The sequence below is a fragment of the Bemisia tabaci genome, chromosome 5 (genome assembly GCF_918797505.1).
Source record: "Bemisia tabaci chromosome 5, PGI_BMITA_v3".
Taxonomy (NCBI): domain Eukaryota; kingdom Metazoa; phylum Arthropoda; class Insecta; order Hemiptera; family Aleyrodidae; genus Bemisia; species Bemisia tabaci.
In genome coordinates, this window is record NC_092797.1 from 5960294 (window position 1) to 5972934 (window position 12641).

General features: G+C 39.2%; 1 protein-coding gene across 1 annotated transcript in view; it reads left to right on the forward strand.

The window, feature by feature from the left end:
* The first annotated feature begins 8832 nt into the window (after positions 1–8832).
* Positions 8833–12641, forward strand: part of LOC109034847 (gustatory receptor for sugar taste 64a) — a 39028-nt gene continuing 35219 nt past the window's right edge. Inside the window, exon 1 of the mRNA XM_072300613.1 lies at positions 8833–9763. The gene's annotated coding sequence lies outside the window, so the exon portion shown is untranslated. The remainder of the gene's footprint in view (positions 9764–12641) is intronic.

The following is a 12641-nucleotide window of genomic DNA, read 5'->3' on the forward strand; positions in this document are numbered from 1 at the left end:
GGGGGCCTATTAAGTTTTCTGATGTGATCTAAAATGATTATTCCTTGCCCTCATCCTTTTTTCCGCTGGAATCTCCTTTTACGGATTTCTCGAGTTTTTATGTACCTACCTTCTAATCGATTGATCTGTCATTTAAACCGATGGAAAAGGATCGATAAACATGGGGGTCCGCAACCAAGTACGTAGTCAGGGGGGGAGCTTGAGGGCTCAAGCCCCCCCCCCCCCCCCCCAAAGCAAAAAAGGAGGAAAAGAGAGAAGGAAAGAGGAGACAGAAGATGAGAAGTGCGGGAAAAGAAGAAGTTTGAGACCGTCGAAGATATTTATCTCTTTTAATGTAGATAGTCTTAAATGAAAACACCGTGTTCGTTCCTAAAATTTTCGTCAGAAAAGCCTCAAAATGCGTCTAAATAGAGTTGGAATTTAAAAAATGTTCAGGATCTTTTTGAATGCATTATAATTCAAAAGTCTTTTTTGCTGAAAGTTCAAAAAGGAAACGTAACTTTTCTGCAGACATTGATGAAAAATCTGCGTCACGGAAGCCTCAAAATGCGTCTAATTTGAATACAAATTTCTAAAATTTTCCGAGGGAGGACTCCCGGACCGCCCCCCTCCGAACTGAGGGGTATTCCATACCCCCCAGACCCCCCGGTAGTAGAGGGACCTCGCAAGCCCCCCCCCCCCCCCCCGAAACAAAATCCTGGCTACGTGGTTGTGCGCAACGAACACCGTAATAATCGATTCTTTACTATAGCCTCAAATGGGAGAAAATCGAAAATCCATCATTCACGCCTCGTCACTGAGCATCATCATGGCATAGTACCACTAACCAGACTGCTTCTAAATGGACCGCGTTAAGCAGAAAGGAACCAAGCCACATCAGCTATTGCCAAATTTAATACGGCAATTTAACTTTTAGGTAGGTAGGTACTTGAAAACGGTTGTGCGGATTTTTATGCAAATTTCAGTGAATTTTCTGCATAGTACGAGGCAAATTCCCGTAAACTTAAGAACCGTAAGAGCTAATTTTTGCGTGAAATCAGGATCTTAGGATAAAATGCACACTGGTGGTGTTGAAACTGGCTGAATTTTCATTTGGAATTTCATCAAAATGTGATTTTCTAGTCTTAAATTTAGCAAAAAGCTGAACTTTCAATCCCCCTCTTTCAGATTGTTACCAAAATAGCGCATGGCTGAAACAGGGTTTTCACGTTAAATTTTCACAGATCAGCTCAAAACCTCGACAAAGCTCAGCTTCCTAGTTAAGTGCTAATTTTTGCGTGAAAACAGAATCCTAGGAGAAAATGCACACTGCTAGTGCCAACTGCTGAATTTTATTTGGAAAATTCATCAAAATGTGATTGTTTATTCTCAAATTTAGCAGAAAGCTAAACTTTCAGCCTCACGCCTGGGAGCCCTAGAAGAATGGTTGCGGAGGGACTACTTTGTTTTAAAAGAGAGGTGCCGATGGGAGCTGGTTTCAGCATTAATTGAGCGTATTTCTGCCCAACGGGACTATGTGCATTATGACGTGAGCCCTGTTATTCATTTATTCTTATAGGTTTCAGGGCTCATGTCTTAATGCACATAGTTCCGTTCGGGAGCAATACGTCCAGTAGTCGAGCGGTGGAGCGGCGCACAATGGACCGAGTCAATAGGGAAAGTCGGACAAAATTTGGAAACTTTAAAAGCATATAACTTCGTTTGTACAAAATTTTGAGGTTCCGAAAGTGGTTTCATTGGTTTCCTCGTAAAATTTTCAGCAACAGGCAACCTTTTAAAATGCGACGAAATAAACATGAAAATTTGCAGTTTTAGTCAAAAATGTTCGTGTCCGACCTCTCTAATTGACTCGATCCACTGTGCGGCGGCGGAGTGCTGGGTGGGGGGGGGGGGGGCGTTGAGTGGCTTTATAAATAGATAGCGGGCGGGAGTTTAGGTTATGGGTCGGGGCCCATCGCAAGTGAACTTCCGTCCGGCCCACTCACCCACATCATATGGATGTATTTCTGTTAAACGGAACTACGTGCATAATGACGTGAGCCCTGTTATGCATGTATTCTTATGGGTCTCAGGGCTCATGTCTTAATGCACATAGTTCCGTTTGATAGAAATACGTCCATATTCCAGTCGTGGATCTGCGAGTACAGACGCCACGCGCCACGATAAAGTCTGCCAGTATGCAATTTTATTCATCGCGCGTCGATGTGTGGTATACTTTTTTTCTTCTTTTTTTTTGGTTGCGATCAAAATCAGTAATGGTTTTACTTCGTCGGCGCAATGGGCAAAGCTAGTATCGCGTTAAGGTATAAAAGAAACTGTCAAAGCTTCAGTCAGTGCCGCATGCGATGGACACCAAGCGATTTGCATCATAACGCCTGGATGCAACTATTCGGGCTTCATGGATGTCCGTATTGTCCGTGTTGCATACATGCGAAAGTGAAGGCGTTTTGACTTCAGACACTAACCGCCTCAACAGCGGCGCTCAGTGCAGCGAGTCAATGAGAGGAATCGGATGAAAAGTGGATACGTTGAGAGCTCATAACGATGTTAATACGGATAATGGAGATTTTAGAAGTGCTTGTATCGATTTTTTCGTAAAATTTCTTTCCATAAGCACCTGATACGATTCAAAATCTGAAGAAACTAACATCAAAATTTACAGTTCAAGTCGAAAATGTCATGTCAAACCTCTCTGAAAGGGTCGACTCGTTGTGCATGCGGGCTTCATCGCGAGGATCTAAAATGACAGAGGACCTTTAATTCCTCATTAATACTTCGGAGACAGCTCTTATGCATGGGTAGGTAGTTGCTCTACAAATCATGCTCAGCGCATTTCGATTTCAAAACTGAAGCACAAAAGTTGCTCTCACTCTACGCTTGTATGCAACTATTCGTGCCTATATATCGACGATGTAAGTCGGCAAACACATAACTCGGTTTACGACGTCGCAGACTTCCTGTCATACTTATTTTTAGAAGGAAAGCTACTCAAAGGCAATTTTTTAAAACTGCCGTGATTTTTCTTCTTTGTGAGATGAAAATCTGCAAAAACTTCAAGGAATGATGTTAATTTGTTCTCCTTTAAAAAGATAAAATAGAGGCGGAGATTTTCAGACACCGCAAAAGAGATAGGTATGTGATTGCGGACTTACGCCGTCGATATGGTCTTTGCCATGATGGTTCCTCGCAGTGGCGTGGCGTGAATAATCGATTATCGATATCTCGCCATTTGAAACTATGGTAAAGAATCGATTACTAAGGTGTTCGCTGCGAACACCTTGATAATCGATCTTTTCTCTTTAGGTTTAAATGGCATAACAATCGATATATCGCAATTCACGCCACGCCACAGGTTCCTCGCAATGAAGTCCGTCGTTTGCGTTGGCGCCGCGCCGCAGCCCGAGGGCCGCCGCCGGTGAAATGCTGAGTGGCCGAAAAATCAAAACGCCTTCAATTACGGTTGTATGCAACACAGACATCCATAGAGCCCGAATAGTTGCATCCAGGGGTTGAAATGAAATTTTGATGGTGTTCATCGCACTCAACACTATCAAGTAAGGGCGCTTGTCTTAATTCTCTCACACCGGAACTCATTCCAACGTTGCTTTTCGTGCCTATGAAGTAAACTATCAGTGCCTTTTATCAGGAAATTGTCAATTTTTCGAATAAGAATTTGATTGATTAAATGCATATCGATGGTGTAAGTCGGCGATCACATAACTCGGTATGCGACGTCGCAGACTTCCTGTCATACTTTATTTTTTAAACGGAAAACTACTCACCGGTAATTCTTTAAAACTGCCGTGATTTTTCTTCTCTGTCAGAGGAAAATTCTGCAAAAACTTCAAGGAATGATGTCAATTTGTTCTCCTTTAAAAAAATAACACAGAGGCGGAGATTTTCAAACGAGTTATGTGATTGCCGAGTTACACCGTCGATATAAGAACTTTGCTGTCTTAAAATGTGGGCTGCGGCCCCTACCTTCTCTGATCCAGGAGGACGATTTTGGCAACGTGGTTTAAGGACATTTTGTCAAAGATTTTTTGTCCAGGCACCTTTTTTGTCCAGTAGTTAACATCCACACGTAAAATTAGCAACAGTGTCTTGGTCCAAGCGTTATATTTTAGTCGGTATGTAAAATTATATTGACAATATGGAAATGAGAAATTGAGAGAGAAGGAGGTGTTGTTATGGTTTCTCATTTTCTAAATGAAATGTTATTAATTTCTCCTTTTGAATCATCTTTTTAAATTGTCATTGGTGAATATTTGGTTTTATTTCTATCCTTAAAATATTCGATGTACAATATACCTTATATATGTATAGGTACGTTTTTTAAGTTTTTCTTTGGGAAATTAATACTTCATTTTGAAAACATTTATACGTTTAAAACGTGACAAATATTCGTAAAACCTTTTCCAAGCGACATTAATCTCCATGAGCCGCAGTTGCGCCAACAGAAACTGCAAAAATGAATAAAAGAGGAAAAAAAACCAAGAAGTACGCAATCTTTAGTTTTAACCCATTTGTAAATCGATCTTCTAGAGTCAAATACGTCAAATTTTGAGCGTTTCATTGCGCGTACACCTCGCTGCAGCACAATAAAAGCGCAAAATGTAAAAGAAAAAATTAAAGTGCTTTGGAAATCATTAAATTTGACACGGAACCACCAATATTTGAAAAAAACACACATTATATTATTATTCTCCTTTGATAAATTGATACATATTTTTTTTTACCATCAATTTAAGTGAGATTAATCAATGCAGAATGTGCTAACATTTCAAAATCATGAGTTAAAAAACGCTAAATATTAAAGCCTATAACAGAGCGGGGCGGCGTACTGCCAGCGCGAGAGGCTCACTGACGCCTACAAACCTAAGTGGATACTTCACGCATTGCACAATGCTTGAAGTATCCACTTAGGTTTGTAGGCGCCAATGCGCGTTTCGCGCTGGCCGCCCGCCCGCCGTGCGGCGGCGCCTGAAGCAACTATTTCACAACAGAGGTGTTGCACAGTATTATACGAAATTAAACGTATTAAGAATGACAGGCATCCTTTAAAAGTACAGATCTTTCCTCGCAAAATAAATCAAGATACTTATCGTACACAAGAAAAATGTAAGAGCCTTTAGCTGAGGCAAATGTAGAGGTTTATCCGGTTCAGGTATAACAAGGTTGGAATTTCTTGAAAGATAAGTAAATCCTGTTACACCAAAGAGGTGTAGAGAGTTTTAGTGAATTTTTTCTCATGGAAGTGACGCTCCCCCATTTTTACCAAAACTCTCAACTATATATTATTCTCCGTTGGACCAAAAAGACAAAACAAAAAAACAAGCAAACCCTCATTCTTCCAAGAAGTCATATATTTTCATCCAAAAACGTCGTGAGCAATTGTCGTTTTTATTTACATGTGGGCCAATTAACTTTGGGTCTCAACTGGCACGTGGACCGAAACTCCCGTGCCGAAAAAACGCGTGGACGTAAATTACTGGAAAAAACAGGTGCGCGGACGAAAAATCGTTGACGAAATGTCCTATAACCGGCAACGTCGCACAGAGGATCGAATCAAGAGGGGGGGGATCGAGAGGGTTTGGACATTAAATTTTTGACTAGAACTGCAAATTTTGAAGGTGACTGCCAACTTTCACCGTCGAAATGGGTTTCATGAGACCTCGAAAATATCTGGAGGCGACCTGCTGAGATTTTTACGACTTCAACGGGAATAAAGGCAGCAGCACGCACGGGAGCTATTAATCACACGCCGTGCGAATCAACAGAAAGAAAACCGGAATGCAACGCATATACGTAAACGAAACTTTTCTCATCTATTTATTTATTCTTTTTTTTTAAAAAAAAAAAGTTGAGGAATTTCAAAGGCTCGAATCTGATTGAATTTGGCAAATCTTCAGACGTACAGATACATTCGAAAAATATCGTGAGAATCGGTCCTAAAGACACCCAGATCTCACTTTTACAAGAAATCTCTTCATTTCTCAAATATCGACGGTGAAACTACCAAACCACGTATCTCGTTTGCGGTGTTTAAAAATCTACGCTCGCATTTTATTTTTTTGAGGTAGACCAAATCAATATCATTCCTTGAAATTTTCACAGAATTTTCTCCGCACGAAGAGGAAAAATCACAGAAATTTTCAAGACTGGACGTTAAGTAGTTTTTCATTTAAAAAATAAAGTATGACAGGAAGTCTGCGACGTCGCAAACCGAGATACGTGGTTTGGTAGTTTCACCGTCGATATGCGATATTTCAGGAAATTTGCGAATATTTATCCTCAAATTTTTCAGGGAAATTTATTCGCGATGTAATACAAAAGTACTCAAAACTTGCAAGGAAAAGATTAATATCCGTCTAAAAAATTAAATATTTCGCACGGGAAAATTATGCAACACTTGAATGTTCGTACAGCATTCTTTTTCAGGGTCTCCTATCAACACCAAGCTGAGGGCAAAATGCGCGATACAACTATTCGTGTGTGTTTGTTGCCTATGCAGGAAAATTGAAGGCGAACTATACGGCCGTGATAGCGAAGAAAGCGATAAGTGTCAAATATTCGAAATCAAGTTTCCTTCAAACTTCGCCTAATCTCTTTTAGATGAAACCACTGAAATAGCTAAAACAGCAAAATTCATCTTTACTTTATAAAGCCGTAAGTGCGCAAAAAATGACGTAGTTTCAGGCAAGACAGCAGTATAAGTGGCATTATTCCTCCAGAGAGCCAATGAAAACAATGCTTTTCGAGATAAAGGCCGTCCTCTTCTGACAACTTAGAAGTTCTTCATTAGAAAATTTTCAGGTTAGAACCTGAAAATATGTTCATTGTGTGTCCAAAACGCAACCACGAAAGCATGCAGAAGATAGAGCTTACAGCTGTCTTGCGTGTCAGCGTCTAGTGGCCCAACATGAAAATGAATAATATCCTTTTATGTAATTTTAATTAAACCGGTCGATTTTTAATCATCCAAAAGATTTCTAGGAGTCTCTCGGATGGTTAGTGGCAATTTGACAAAGAACAGAGGCTTCTTTCAATAACATTTTCCGTTCAAAAGCCTCTGAGCCCGTATTCTAAAAATTTCATTTCTGCACTTACTGCTCTCTCCGCTACCACGGCAGTACAGCGTGATACCTACCAATAGGTTAACAACACCATTCAGTAGTTAGATCGGAGCTCGAATGGCCGAATGAATGGTTGAATGAGCTCGGTTCGATGGGGCGATACAGATGTGTTATTTGCGAAGTGTTGACTATTCGCGCCCTGCGTTGTGTTTGTTGCCTGAGTCGAAATTGAAGGCGAACCTCCAGTGGGCGATATCTCTGAGCCTCAATAAGTGTACGCACGGTCTCTTGGTTTAAGAAAGTTTATAGAGGGAGATTAATGTATGATAACCATTCGTGTTCTCTGGTCTGTTTATAGCCCATGCGCGGGAAACGTTGAGTGTAAATTCGAATGGACGATACCTACCGATAGGTTAAACACAGATCCTTTATCGGTTCTATCTAATCTTATGGAGCTATATGAGCGTGTTTTCGGATATGTAATTGTGGTATGTTTGTTGCCTATCCGGCAAAATTGAAGGCGAGTTTCGAGTGGATGATACCTACCAACAAAATCACACGTCGTCAATAGTTCAGGCAAAGCATGCGGCAAAAGGACAGTGTTCGAACTCAAATATGCTGTCAGCTGAGGATGGATTAACAGAAAAGCGATAAAAAAAAAAAAAAAAAAAAATGGGTTGCATTTTTCAATAAGGAGCCAAGAGCATTCCAATGTTGCTAGAATTGTGAAAACATTCTTTACAGTAAAGTTACTGTAATCATGCAAAAAAATTAAATTTACAAAAGTAATTTTTGCCTTGAATTTATATTCGAGGTTATTCGGCGCAAGACAAAAGCAAAACTTGTTTCGACGATCATTTGATATTTGCAAGGTAACACACGTTGCATATTACTTTAGCGACGTGGGAATGCTCTTGGTTCCTTTTGGTAAGAATGTAAGTGCGAGACGCGAGTGAATGTTACTAAAATATCAATTTTTTTCAAAAACTACATTCATGCGCCCTATCCTAAACAGTGAAAAAAAGCTCGGCGAATCCGAACTAGGTAGGAGCATATGGAACCACGTTTTGTTCAGTGCGCTGAACCGAACTATAATAGTTCTGTTCAGCGGATCGATCAGTTTGGTTGAGCAGACCGAATCATTGGGTCGTGTGTACCAAACAAAACCTGGTTCCATATGCTCCTAACTATTCTATTCGTAACTTTTTATTTCAGTGAAAGCCATTATGATTTCCAAAATTTAAGTTGGATCAATGCTGAAATTATCGAAGTCTTAAAGCGCGTCTTCGAACTTAGCCATCAATTTTTCAATTTTGATGTCAGTCCGAAGAAAAGCCTGCGATCTCTGTCTCGTTGTAGGCAAAATCAGGTTGTCACAAAATCCTTCAATGACACACGGGCTCACAATGATTCTCATCGCCCATTCTGCGAATTTCACTTTTCAGGGCAGAGCTGGCTTTTCGTCACTTTTCATCCTGTAGGCGTGCGAAGCCCTTATTATGCTGTGAACAAACAAACAAGACAAGTGCCGCACAGTGGATCGAGTCAATTAAAGATGTCGGGCGTGACATTTTTAACTAAAACTGCAAATTTTGATGTTTAATTCGTCACATTTTAAATTTTAAGGGGTATTCCTGTAAGAAAATTTTACGAGGAAACTAATGGAACCACTTTTAAAACCTCAAAGTTTTGTATGAACGGAGTTATAAGCTTATAAAGTTTCCAAATTTTTTCCGACCTCCTCTATTGACTCGAGCCACTGTGCGCCGCTTGTTCACGCGCGAGATCTAATAGATGTCAAAGAACATTGTATATCACCCGGGATAATGATACGCTGGCGAGAGGGCTGTTCGGTCAACACGCGTAGCCCTGAATACATCTATCTTATCTGATGGGGAGTCATAAAATGGCTTTCCAAATATTTGTGTTACAATTTCATCCGACGTCCTGATTCTTACACGACTTTCCACCTTGCGTCTCAGTTTTCTTGTCACCTTTGAGAAGTTTCTGTCGTGCCAGTCGTGTAATTTTAATTCGTTAAGCACCGATTATTTGGCGCTGAAAACTTCTTTTTTACATCGACCTTGTTGCGGAGTTTTCAAAAGTAGACGTCAGTTGCCGATAAGTTGCGAATTGAATAGCTGATTAATGTTAAAAAAATCCTGTGTAAAAGCAGTGTTAAGTGATATATCATTTGAAAAGCGGGCAATTTTGCAACGGTGTTTTGTAATTATAGGTTATTCAACATTAACAAATTCAATTAGGTATAAGATGAAGTTTAGCCACTAGTCAAACATTTATAATCACAGAAGGTTTTCATTTCACGAGTAAAATAATTATTCCAACTAAATGAAGATTGTGAAGTAATACATTTATACTGAGTTATGTCAACAAATAGCTTCTTTAGATGTCACTCTTAATTTTTTGCTAAATCAGAGGAGTTATTAAGTATATTTGGACACGCCTTGGCATTCTCAAAATTCGCATAAATTTAAAATTTGTAGAAAGTCATGGACCGTCAATGAAGACTTTATTATTATCAGAATAACTGTCCATAATTGGTAAAAAGACACATAATGCAAACGTTACCTCAAAGAGGAACTACTCGTGGCATTTCTCTAAGCGGTTTTCATGTGGGCGTTATAACTTCAGGATTCTGACCCGATAAAATATCTTCGACTTCTTCGGTAAGAAATGTACTTTCAATTTAATTTTACTTGAGATTCTTCTTTTTTTTGTCATTCTGTTTTTCTTGGATTTAAAATTATAGATATCAACGACAATATAGAGTACCTCCGACTTAGAGAATAAAAAGTGGAAGGTCATTTCTGATGGTAATATTTCGTAGGATGTAAAATAAACCTACAGTTTCGCACCCGTGCTGGTGTCTTTATAAAATCTGATAGCAGTCATGATGTCAAGGTTTTTGATAGCGCCTTCAAGTCACGAGTTATGCTGCTAGTTGATCACGATGCAAACTGGGTGCAATTCTGCCGCGCTAAGGAGAAACGTCGTATGAACCTTCAGGCGTTGCCGAATTTCCTTTGATGAAACGTGTATTGTTGACGGCATACATGCAGTTGTTGTTTTTTTTGTTTTTTTTTTTGACATTTTCAGATATTTTAGATTAAATTGCTTACAAAGTTGTCTGAAAATTGTGGGGGAAAATATTCACAATTTTCCCAGTAAATTCGGTTTTTACCGAAGGAAACTTAGCAACGTCTGAAGGCGCACACGGCGTTCTTTCTTGGCACGGCAGTATTGCAGTGCGGCAATACATTAGAATAGTCGGTCTGAGTGGGAACCAACCTTGAATGAATACCCACTTTGTGTAGATATTCTTTCATATTGGAGGGAAAATCTTTTATTCCTTTAAGATTAAAAGCTGAGTTACGTAAAATCAATTATATAAAATCTAAGATCTATAATCTAATTGCTACAAAAATTAATCGTCTGAAGACGATTCGATGTTCGAGGGAATTTTTTTTCCGAGACATCATATCGATGGCTAAAGTGCGGAACCATGTACAACTTCACATTTCAAATAACGCATAGAATTTATCACTAACAGATGGATATAAAAAAAGGAAGGTTTTAAGGAATTACATTGACTGCTTTTCCAATGAAAAAATAAAGTAATACAGGAAGTCTGAAACGTTGCAAACGGAGGTACTTGCGTAGTTTCGCATTTTGGCCGTCGATATAATGATTAAAATTATATTAACTTTGGTCCTCATCTTTGTCCTTATTTTTTGGATATGCTCGACGTATCAAACAATTTTTCATGACATTGTTTGATAAAATAAAAAAAAAAAAAAAAAAAAAAAAAAAAAAAAAAAAAAAAAAAAAAAAACCTACACGCTGACGGAATGGAACAGAAAAATAAAATTAATGTTAGACCCAAAAAAATGGGGGAAATATTTTACTCGCTTAAAATTAGCAATATCGACTCGATTAAGAATTTGGGAGCCACCTAGATTCAAATTTTCTCTATACTCTTATCACCAAGCAATTGTAGTTTGGAAGGGAACTCCGTTATAAGCACAGTGATGTCATCGATGATTGAGACATTTTAAATGCCATCACCAGAAAAGAAGAAAAAAACCCGAACGAGAGGTCATTCTAACCGGATTCAAGCCCCGTAACCCTTGAGTGGGAATTTCGAGAGAACGTGATTTTTTCACCCTTCCATGCTGCCGTGGAAAGGAAGAACACCGTATGAACATTTGAGAGTTTCCAAATTTCCTTCGATAAAACGTTCATTTATAAGGAACATAATGCATATTTTCCCTTGAAATTTTCAGGACATTCAGGTGGAATTCCGAACTAAATTATGAGAAAAATTAGAAGAAAAATTTTCATAAGTTCACCAGGAAATTCGTGTTTTATCAAATGAAATTTGGCAACACCTGAAGGCTCATACGGTGTTTTTCCTCAGCACAGCAGTATGGTCCTCTTCTTCTTTGTCCTAATTCGTAGTTTCCCGGACGAAGAAACGTAACTCCATTCCGAGGTTGCAAAGTTGACTAAAACAATTCAATTTTTCACAAAATGTACAGGCGCAATTATCGTTGAAAATCTGCCTAATCCTTGCGTGAGATAAGCGGAAAAGTCAGTGAAATTTTCAATTTAAAAATACCAAAATTCTCTTATAGGTCAATTTGCTCGGGAAAATTTGGCAACATTGAAACGGAGTTACGCTATTTTTAAAGAGAAACGAAACGAGTGATTGCAAAACAATTCGACTCACGCGAATGGTATAAATCAACACTGTGGTTAACTTACGGCGAATTCCGTTTTACCAGTCTTTATTTGTTGTATGTACTGAAAATCAAAATTGAGGGATATCCCAGCATGAAATTTTTCTGAACATCATGTAATTTTTTCAGTTATTTTATGTGACCACGAACGTTTTCCGGGGGATACCCCTGGACCCCCCCCCTTCCGCTCCCCTTTCGAGATATCTAGATCCGCTTAAAGTAAGTACCTATAAAAAGAGAGTATGAACAGATCACTTCATGGAGGGCTTAGGGCCCAAAATTGCGACCATTCTTCCAACCAACTTAGAACACACAAAATTTCACTGCCAATCTGCGATGTCTGCAGATTCCAATTCTAACCAAGCTAACCAAGAATGTACATAAATGAGCGTTCATCCGCAAAAATGAGTAAATTTATGCAAACACTAAGTCAAATACGTGCTTTATAAACGATGGTTCCTAACAATTGTATCAGTAAATCGCTCTGGATAATTGAAATTCATGTAGGTTGGCTGCATTTCTGGGCCCTAACTTCATTCGTGGAGGCATCGGGGAAGGCCTGATGGATTTTCGGAGTTTCACATCTGTCTTATACTCTCGCTTTATACACTTAGAAAAAAAACTTCGATCATATAAGAACCGAATGTACCGTGTTCAATATCGGCCGTATTGTTCGGTTCATGTAACCGCTCTCTCGGTTCTGGGAACTGTATCCTCGGTTCATGCAGCCAAGCATTCAAACCGAACAGAACCAACGAAAAAACTCGGTTGTATGAACCGAAAATACGGTTCCCAGAACCGAGAG